The sequence below is a fragment of the Camellia sinensis genome, chromosome 15 (genome assembly GCF_055761805.1).
Source record: "Camellia sinensis isolate YWXY chromosome 15, ASM5576180v1, whole genome shotgun sequence".
NCBI lineage: Eukaryota > Viridiplantae > Streptophyta > Magnoliopsida > Ericales > Theaceae > Camellia > Camellia sinensis.
In genome coordinates, this window is record NC_138975.1 from 139,497,394 (window position 1) to 139,507,679 (window position 10,286).

Sequence of the window (10,286 nt, forward strand, 5' to 3'; positions counted from 1 at the left end):
GGGCATATCACTTGGAGGATTTGGATGGTAGAGGAATACCCCGGCCATGGAATGTAGCCAACCTCAAGTTGTATTATTTCTAGCTTTTGCTCTCTTTTTTGTGCAAAGGAATTTTTTGCCTCACACTTCATGTAATATTCATTTTTGTCAATATATAGAAGTGACTGATCCTTGCCTTAGCATTTTTTGTTGCTCTATGTTTACTCTGGTTGAAAGAGTTGATGTTTTGCTCAACTTAGGCACTCTCAACCAAGATGTTTACTCCAGTTGAAAGAGTTGATGTTTTTCTCAACTTAGGCACTTTCAACCGAGATGATTTATTCTGGTTGAAAGAGTTGATGGTTTGTTCAACTAAGGTACTCTCAATCGAGATGTTTACTCTGGTTGAAAGAGTTGATGTTTTGCTCAACTTAAGCACTTTCAACCGAGATGATTTATTCTGGTTGAAAGAGTTGATGTTTTGTTCAACTAAGGTACTCTCAACCGAGATGTTTACTCCGGTTGAAAGAGTTGATGTTTTGCTCAACTTAGGCACTCTCAACCGAGATATTTACTCTGGTTGAAAGAGTTGATGTTTTGTTCAACTTACGTATTCTCAACCGAGATGTTCACTCCGGTTGAAAGAGTTGATGTTTTGTTCAACTTAGGTATTCTCAACCGAGATGTTTACTCCGGTTGAAAGAGTTGATGTTTTGTTCAAATTAGTTCGTCTCAACCGAGATGATTATTCCGGTTGAAAAGTTGATGTTTTGCTCAACTTAGGTATTCTCAACCGAGATATTTATTCCGGTTGAAAGACTTGATGTTTTGCTCAACTCTGGGTGTCCTACCGAGATGATTTATTCCGGTTATATGAGTTAATTAATGAAATTTATCTTGCCGAGATATTTTGTCCGGTTGAAGTTACTCAGCTCTCGGACTGTGCAAACACTTGGTGAAACTAGATCTTTTTCATTAATGAAAAAAGAAATACAAAAGGAGGGGCAGAGAGCCCGGTTACATGTGCAAAGCAAAAAAAAAGAAAAAAGAAAAAAAAAGAAAAAAGAAAGCTAAGCTAAGGGGGAAAGGTTGGTGAATTCATCCTCAGTTGCCTCCAAGTTGACCGTTAGAGATTGGTCTTGGGCACCGGGCTCACTTCTGCCGGGCTGCTCCTGCTCTTGGTGGTCCTCTCCCTCAACATCTGCCTTGGCCCCTTCTTCAAGACCTTCCTCGACCTCAGCCTGCAACGCGCTGAAGGCGTCGTTGGCATATGGAACGAGATAGGCCGGTAGGAAGACAGACGGTGGAGTGGCAAACACGTCGGTATCAGGACCTTGACCGAGATGTTCGCAGGTAGACTTCCAGTCCACTTTGAAATAAATGTCTTGAGTTACGAAGACCTGCTTCTTGTAGCTGTCCTCGGCTTCCTTGAAGCCGGCGTTGTTGGCATCTTCGCACTCCTTCTCCCTTGACTTCTTGAGTGCATCCAGCTCGGCCTGGAGCTCATTCCTCTTCTTCTCGGCTTCATCAAGCTGGCCAAGCAACCTGTTGTTGTCAGCATTGGCGATTTGAAGTGAGGACTTTGCTCGGCCAAGCTTGGTTTGAAGGCTTTAGACTTGGATGGCGGTGTCATTCGCCTTTTGTCGCAGTCGATGGATGCGCTCAATGACCAAGTGTTGCTTTTGGATTGCCTGCAAGAAGAAAGTTTGATCAGAGAGGAAACCGTGCAAACACTTGGTAAAAATTTCAGTGAAAGATTGATACTTACCCTGGCCATGGACTTAACAGACAATTTCACCAACCGGGTGTTAGGAACGTGGTCGCTGCCGACCACGTCGCTCGGTAGGAGAAGGGTTTTTGAAAGGTTAAAGGCGAGCAGGTGCTCTTTGTCGCCCTTGATGGGCGCGGTAGCCGGTATGTCCTTTCCCCGGTGCTTTAGCTGCGGTCGCCACGGTGGTGTTGGGTCGACAGTGACGGTGGGTTGCTCGGTGGTTAGCTCAGCAACCAGCTCGGTGGATGGGTTTGCGCAAGGCCTTTTGCCAGCCCGGCGAGCTTCTTGTCTGGGTTGCCCGGCACCTGGAGATGCCAAGGCGACCACGGGGTCGCTGGATTGTCCGGCAGCTTGAGAGTGGGTGGTGATGCGCGGTATCTCGGCTGAGGTTGATGTGAAGAGGTTCTTGATGCGGCTTCATTTTGCCATCTCTTGTTCTTCAATCAGCCGGATTAGCGGCACGTCCGGTAGAGTTGGGTCCGGAGGAGGTGTAGGAGCACGGAGAAAGTCTATAACTTTGCTTCGGCGTGGAGCTGAGTATTTGTAGGTTGGAGTGTAGCCGAGCAACTCGTTACAATCCCGGTGGCTGTAACAGAGCACGATCTAGATGACTTTTACGTTAGGATATTGGTAGTTGGATTGCAAGGCTTGAATTGCTGCAAAAGAAGCAGGAAAAATGGTTAAGTACAGAATGTTGAAGGCAGGAAATTAACCGAGCAAATTAGCGCGGCTTAAATATGGAACCAAAGTTCTTGCTGATGAACCAGCCCGGTACGTCGGCTGTTTCATAATTGCCAAACACCCAGAAGAAGTCGTCATCATGTAAGTCCTTGTCTGGGGTGCCGGTCACTATTTTCTCTTTGCCCGGTCTTATTTTTAACTAATAGGCCAGGCCGTCGCCGGTGTGCCCAAGGGTGTATTGTCGTAGTATCTCGGCTAAACCTAAGTTTGTTCCTAGCCAGTTGTTTAGCTCGTGCACGCCATTGATTATTCGGTAAGTATTGGTCGAAACTTGGGTGGGTGCTAGCCCGGTGCGGCGCAGAAATTCGGTCATCAAAGGGTTAACCGGGAAGCGGAGGCCTCCTTCAATTACTGACAGCACGGTGAAGGGGCATTGGTCAAGCCTACCCCAAGGGGTTGTTTTTATCTCGGCGAGCTCTAAATGGACATCTGCCGGGATACCGTATTCTTCCCTGAAGGCGGCCAAGGCAGTAGGTGTGTCCACAAGGAAGCAGAATTTCCCCAAGTGTGACCAACTAATTTAGCTCGACTGAGGTGGTTTGGCACAGGCTGGGAATTAATGGCTGCTCGGTCCTTGAGAGCCTCAGAATTGATCTTTGGTCCCCTTGGACTCTGCAGGAAAACGGAGGGTAATTGTAAGTGGGAGCGCGATCGCGCAAAACGAGCTAGACTTGAGCTCGGTCATGAATTGTGCCAAACCACCTCGGTCGTAAAGGCTAACCAAGGAGCTCGGTCGCCCAAGCGAACCAGAGATTAGCCCGGTCGAGCGGCCAAGTCCTTTTTGCTACCTCGGTTTCTCCTAAGGTTGGGACAAACTAAAGATTTGCTCGGTCTGAGTGATTTTTTAGATCGGATGAAGATCTGGAGCTCGGTCCGCCCCAAATCTTCATTGTTCATCAGGGAAATTGAAGAACAGTGAAGAAACTAAGGGGCATTGAAGGTTTTGGGTGGGGGAGGCCCTAAAACCTACGGATTTAGTGCTATAAAGAAAAAAATATGAAATGAAAATAGTAATAACAAAGGCTGGGGGACTTACCAATGATAGGCAGAGGCTCATTCTTCGAACGAGAGTTTAGGGATGGCGAGAGAGAAAGGGCAAGAGCTCAGAGACGCTTGAAACGGAGGAATGTCAGTGAGAATGAATCAAAGACGGAGAGGGCATGTTTATTGAGGAAGAAAAACCGCCCAAATTCGAATTTCAGGGGACGACTGGGTTGGCTGCTCGAGGACCAATGGGAGATTGACACGTAACCCCATTAATGGCAGCGTCAGAGTTGAAGAGACAGGAAGGTCAGACGAAGCGTCGATTGAGCAAGACAAGGAACCGAGCGCGGAAATTAGCCCGGTTTGCCTCTTGCAAATTATCAACCAAGGAAGAGTTTATCCCGGTCGGAACAGGTAATCCCAGTCACGTTGGCGCGGACGGGATTAAGGGGCAATTAAGAGGGAAAAATATGGTCTGGATTGGGCCATGGTAATACCAAGCAAATTGTGGGCCGAACACATTTGGGCCGTGGTATCTCGGGTCCACCCAGAAGTGATTTTTGCTCAGCAAGGGCAAGGACATGTGGAACTGAGCTACTTCACCTTGTCGGCACGGAGGCCGGACAAGTAAGGGTTCCACGATTTATGTGTTGCGCAGTTGGAAAGCACGCATCCATAGCTCGGCATGAAGGCTCATGCCTGAAGCTCGGTAGGAAGGACTTTGGTTGACCGGTATGACTAATCTCAAGCTTGGCTTCGCCGGAATGCAGTCGAGCATGGTTGGAAAGGAGCTCGGTTGTTGGGGGCACCTGGGCATGAATCGCAGCATGGCCGTTGACAGCCGAGATGCTACAGCCCGACTGCCGAGCTCCCAATACAGTGGGCTGGCAGTCGGGTTAGGTGATGTTCAGCAAGATTTGTGCTGACAGATGGGATAACAGCACCACGTGTCGAGAGACGAATGTGAGTAGATTTGGGGCGCAGAAGGTATATAAGCAAGTCTGCGCCCCCTATGCTGGGATAGATGAACATTTGGTAAGAGAAACACCAACACCCTTCTCTCTCTTCCTCTCTATCCCCGTGTGTGTCTAACTTGATCGTCGGAGGGGTTTCCCGGCCACACACCGCTGGGTAGCTCACCGCCGTTGTGCTCGCAGGTGATCGGACAGAAACGGAGTTTGAAAGAAAAGAAAACGGGCTTGCCCGAATATTTGCTTCCCGTACAGTTAGAATTACTTTTAATTTTATATTTCTAATTCTTCTTCTAATTTAACTATTATTTTTAATTAATATTAAAATGAGTATTTATTTTACTGTTTTATAATTTAATATATATCATACAACGTTATTATATAATAATTACATTTTTATAATACGATAGAACTAAAATTATCAAAATAGATAAATAATTTAACTAAAATTAATATATATATATAAGTATTCAAATAATAATTTTATAGAACGATAGAGTCAATATTATCAAAATAAATAATTACAATCCTATTTTAATTTTAAATTTAAATTTAAATTATTCTTTTATAACACACATTGTACCATCAAATTATTTTTGAAAAAAAAAAAAATAGCACATGCATTGCACAGGTCAACTGCTAGTATATATTATTAAAAGTAGTGTTTTTTTCATACTTAGGTGGCACATTATAAGTGCTTACTTTTTTCTAAGAGAACCACATTAGCATGTATTTTCTTAATTACATAAAGTTCTACACAAACTCAAACCTAATTTAAATTAGAGTGGTGATTGAGACTTCCACCCTTACAAGACCCCCACGAATTTGGACCACGAATTTGTGGACACCACATATAAATGAGTGGGTCCCACATATATATGGAGTGTCAGGATCACTTTAAGAGTGTGAGTGTCATATCCAAAAGGGATCCCAAACATTTCTCTTTAAATTATACTAACTTTACCTATTCTGTATGAACTCTATTTGACAAATATTTTTTATATATATTTTTTAGGGTAAATTGAAATAATCCACAAATCCAATACCAATTTTGCGTTTCACGTTTTTCTTCTTAAACCTTTCAAGGATATTGAGATTTTTTTTAAAAGCTAAATTACATTCTTTTTTTTTTCCGTGCATTATTCTGTACTCAATACAAATTCTATATCATGGATTTGTCATTTAAATTTAATAATGATTCAACATATGAAATTACACTTCATTTTCTACATTATTTTATATAATCACAACTCATTGGAGGAAAAACTTACACAACAATGATATTCTCCAGAAATCTCTAAAGTCTAGATTTATTACTTGAGTTATTTTTTCAATTGTTGAACAATAAGTTTTTTTATGTTTTGCTATCATATTACAGATGATTAATCATTTTACAAACTGAGATGTATCTATTGTTTCGATTTTTTCATTATTTTTTTCTTTTTAGGTTTAGATGTTGCTATGTGATTTTTTTCTTAGTTAATCGTCGTTGAATTTCTTTTATATAGTTGATATTTTAATTTAATTAAAAGCGTTTATTTTGTAATCTTATAATTTAATATATATATATATCATATAATATCATTATATGATAATCCAACTACAACATATTTATATTTTATTTTTTTAATAAATTTCTATTTCTACATATTTTTTATTTTCCAAATGAGTAGAAAAGAAAATTAAATAGTTAGAATTGCTTTTAATTTTATATCACTAATAATTCTTATCATTTAACTATTATTTTTAATATCAAAATGAGTATTTAATTTTAGGGCAAATTATAAACACCCTCTTGAGGTTTGATAAAAATACAGATTCCCCCCTGAAGTTTGAGAAATTACAAATTGTCCCATGAGGGTCAAATTTTCATAACAAATTAGGAGAAATTAGGGGGGAATCTGTATGAAAATAAAAACCTCCGGAGGCAATTTGTTATGAAAATATAAACCTTAGGGGGCGAGATGTAATTTCTCAAACCTTAGAGGGAAATCTGTATTTTCACCAAACCTCGAGGGGGTGTTTGTAATTTGCCCTTTATTTTACTATTTTATAATTTAATATATATCTTACAAAATTATTATATGATAATTAAACTTTTATAATATGATAGAACTAAAATTATCAAAATACACAAATAATTTAACTAAAATTAATATATATATATATATATATATATAAATATTCCAGTAATAATTTTACAGAACGATTGCATCAAAATTATTAAAATAAATAATTAAAATTATATTTTAATTTTAAATTATTCTTTATTACACAAATTGTACTATCAAATTTTTTTTTTTAAAAAAAAAAACACATGCATTATACAGATCAATCGCTAGTTAGGCAATTATTATATTAATATAGAGAAAAGTAGAATCATTAAATTGATAGTATAGGATGGCATCACCAATATTGCCTCTACATTTTATTATAGGACCTTTTAGGAAAACAGAGTTCTCAACCTAACATTTTTTTAATCAATCAAAAGAAAAAAAATCTATAATGTTTTCCATAGGCAAAGCTTCTCTTTGATCATCTTATCATCCTTTAGATGTTCAATGCTTCTTCTCTGTTCACTAAGATTTTGTTACCCTTTCTTGATTTTTTAGGTCATATTTGTTTGGCTTTTGAGAAAGGGAGATTGGATTAATAGTCTATAGGACCTATCTGAAGAGTATTTGGTTGAGGATATAAGTAAAGCAATTAACTATTTCCTTCGACAAGTAATCCCTTTGTATGGTAGGACTAACAAATCTATTGGAGGGTTGGGATTAGAAATTAAGTGAGGGGATTAGAGATTTTTTAAATGATTTTTAAGTAAAAATTATATTTTTAAGAACAAAAAAATAATAATTATAATATTAAAAAATACTAAAAATTTAAAAATATTATCTATTGTTAAAAATATTATCTATTTATTGTATTGTTAATTTAGTAGTGTATAAACAAATACTTTTCATCCTACATCTCTAATTTAATACTACCATACTAATAATCTTCTCACTCAATTTTACCATAATCTTAAGAATCCGGATCCTCCGTCGCCCTTTCCTGCGGCGTTCCCTGTCGCCCTCCAAAACGACGTCGTTTTGGAGGGTTTTTTGTTTTTTTTTTCTTTTTTCTTTTCTTCTTCTTCGTTCTCTCTCCATTGATTCCATCTCTGTTTTCCTCTGCAACTCCATTGCTATTTTTTAGGACTAGTGGAGTGAAGAAAAGAATACCCACTACTTCTCACAAAGAGATAAAAGAGGGAGGAGAGAGAAAGAGAGTGTGCGATACAGTGAACCCATCTTTTTGTTTTGTTTTGTTTTTCAGGTTCCTTTGAATTTATGGGTCTTGTCTGCATCGAAAGCTCTTGAAATCTTTAACTACGGTGATAAAAGAACAGAAAAGAAGAGAGAAAAACCAATTTTGCTGAAATATTATTATTATTACTAGCAGTGAAGGATACAAACAAAACCGTATAAAGCAAACCGAAAAAGCAGATTAAAATACAACCCCTTTTTTCGATTTTTGTTTGTTTGTTTGTGTTTATTTGTGTGTGTGTGTGTCTAGTACTGATCATGACTCGGCGATAGCTTTGCTCCCATGTCGGTTGTGAGAGATTGGGAATGAGAATGGGTTTCTTGCTGATAAACTAGAGAAATAAAGTGCGAGAAAACCGGGGAAAAAGTCGACTCTTTGTTTCTTGTTATTTTCTCGGATTTTAGCCATGGAGATCACAGTTTTTTAGATTACAGAAGAAGATAGAGATCGAATTCATGGTTGCCTATTCTGATTTTTTTGATTTCTGGGTTTTATTCTTTGATAGAACTCCAAGGTGGGTCTTGCAAATTCATGGCGGTTTCTAGCTAAAGTCCCATTTCTTTTCTGGTCCGTAGTCTCTCTCTCTCTCTCTCTCTATATATATATATATATATCTATATCTATATCTATATATCTATCTATCTATGTGTGTATGAATATTTGATGGGTTTTGGTTTTGATGATTTGTTTTGGGTATGAACAGAGAAGACTGATGTTGAGGAAGAGATCAAGAGCAACAAGTAAGCAAGCTCTAATGGCGGATCATGGTTATTCACCATCACCGATGGAGCCTTTTCTTTTGTTTCTTGAATTTTTTTCCTTAGGCATTGGAAAGGTAGGCCTCTTCTAGATTCCTCATCTCATGCTCATGTCACAAAAAAGTTATCATATTCCCTTCAAATGCTTCTTGACTTGATGCCTTTTTGTTCTTAAAAACCTCCACTTCTCTGCATTTCCTCCTCACAGAGAGAGAGAGAGAGAGAGAGAGAGGGTTGTGAATTCTATGGCTTTCTAGCTATGTCCACCAATTGTTCACTATACCACCATGAGAGCTAAGGTACAGACCCAAAGAGGGATGCGCCGCAGTGAGAGAGAGAGACAGTTATCAGTGAGAGAGAAAGAAGAAGAAGAAAAGAAAAGGGGAAAAAAAAAAAACCCTCCAAAACGACGTCGTTTTGGAGGGCGACAGGGACGCGCTACAGGAAAGAGCGACGGAGGATCGGGATTCTAATCTTAATTCCCTCCCTCTAATATAGCCAAACAAACGTGGCTTTAGCATTAAAGGGGGACCAAGCACTAAGCTTAGCTAGGGTGCTATAATTGACTCCCACTTGATACAAATGTATCAATTTTGAATTAAGTCATTATGAATTAAGTCAACTAAGGTGAACTAGATTTTAGGACTTCCTTTTCACATTTTCCTTTTTTGAAAAATCTTGGGATATATAATTTTACACAAAATCATATAAATTTTTATGAATTTACATAAATAGTCTTATAAAAATACATAAATTTAACACAAATTTATGTAATCATATAAGTTTTTATGAACTTATGTAAATTTGTGTTTAACTTATACATTTTTATATGATCACCTATGTAAATTCATGTTAACTTATATAATTTTGTATAGGGTTGGATATGGTGTGCGTTGTTTTAGAAGGAGAATTACCTATTAGGGGAAATAAAAAAATTATTTACAAAAAAAGTTAAAAAAATAATAATTTTAATATTAATATTTATAATATTTATCACTATTTTATATATATATATATATATATTTCAAATCCCACTGGTATGTAATTTTTTCTTTTTAAAATAGAAATGGTCTTTTGAAAAGTAGTCAGGGACTTGGACTTGTACACAAACAATTTTCCAATGGTAAGAATGGGACAATGACATGTGTAATGATATGTACCACAAAATAGAAAACATTATCAATGAAAGATGATCTTATTTTTTGGCCGATGATGAGATTCCACCTTGATTAAGGCTTGGTTTGGCATGTCTTAAATAATACAAAAAGTTAAAAAGTCACTATCCTATTTAAATCACATCATCTTATTTAAATCACATCACCTCTCTAACACATCACATCAAATTCAACCCAAACCCAACCTATATAAGCCAATAAATCAAAAAATATATTTTTTTAGAACAACCCAAACCAACCCTATAAGTGGGAAAATTTGAGCATCTAACATTTTGTCGTCCATTTGATTTGATTGTTTTTGAAGGAGAGCGAACAACATTCCCAATCTTTTGTTTGATCCCATGACTTTTTTTTTTGGTTGTAGTACTTTATTGGGTTTTGAGTTTAGGTCATTACCACCATGCATTTTTTTTTTTTCAAAAAAAAATATATATATATATATAAATCAAAAGAAATTAATTAAAAATTATAAAAGTACAGACGTGTCGGTAAGATCTGCTCTCTAATAAGGTCATATTTTTAAACTCAATTATATTTCTATATTTTTATAATTGGTTTCTCTATTTCCCATTGATTTGAATTTTTCTTCTTCTATATT

The 10,286-nt window shown here is 37.5% G+C and overlaps 1 long non-coding RNA gene across 1 annotated transcript; it reads left to right on the forward strand.

Annotated features, from left to right (window-relative positions):
* The first annotated feature begins 8,031 nt into the window (after positions 1–8,031).
* Positions 8,032–8,670, forward strand: LOC145812727 (uncharacterized). The gene is made up of 2 exons (XR_014356225.1): positions 8,032–8,322; positions 8,459–8,670. It is a non-coding gene; the product is annotated as an uncharacterized LOC145812727 (long non-coding RNA).
* The last annotated feature ends 1,616 nt before the right edge of the window (positions 8,671–10,286 follow it).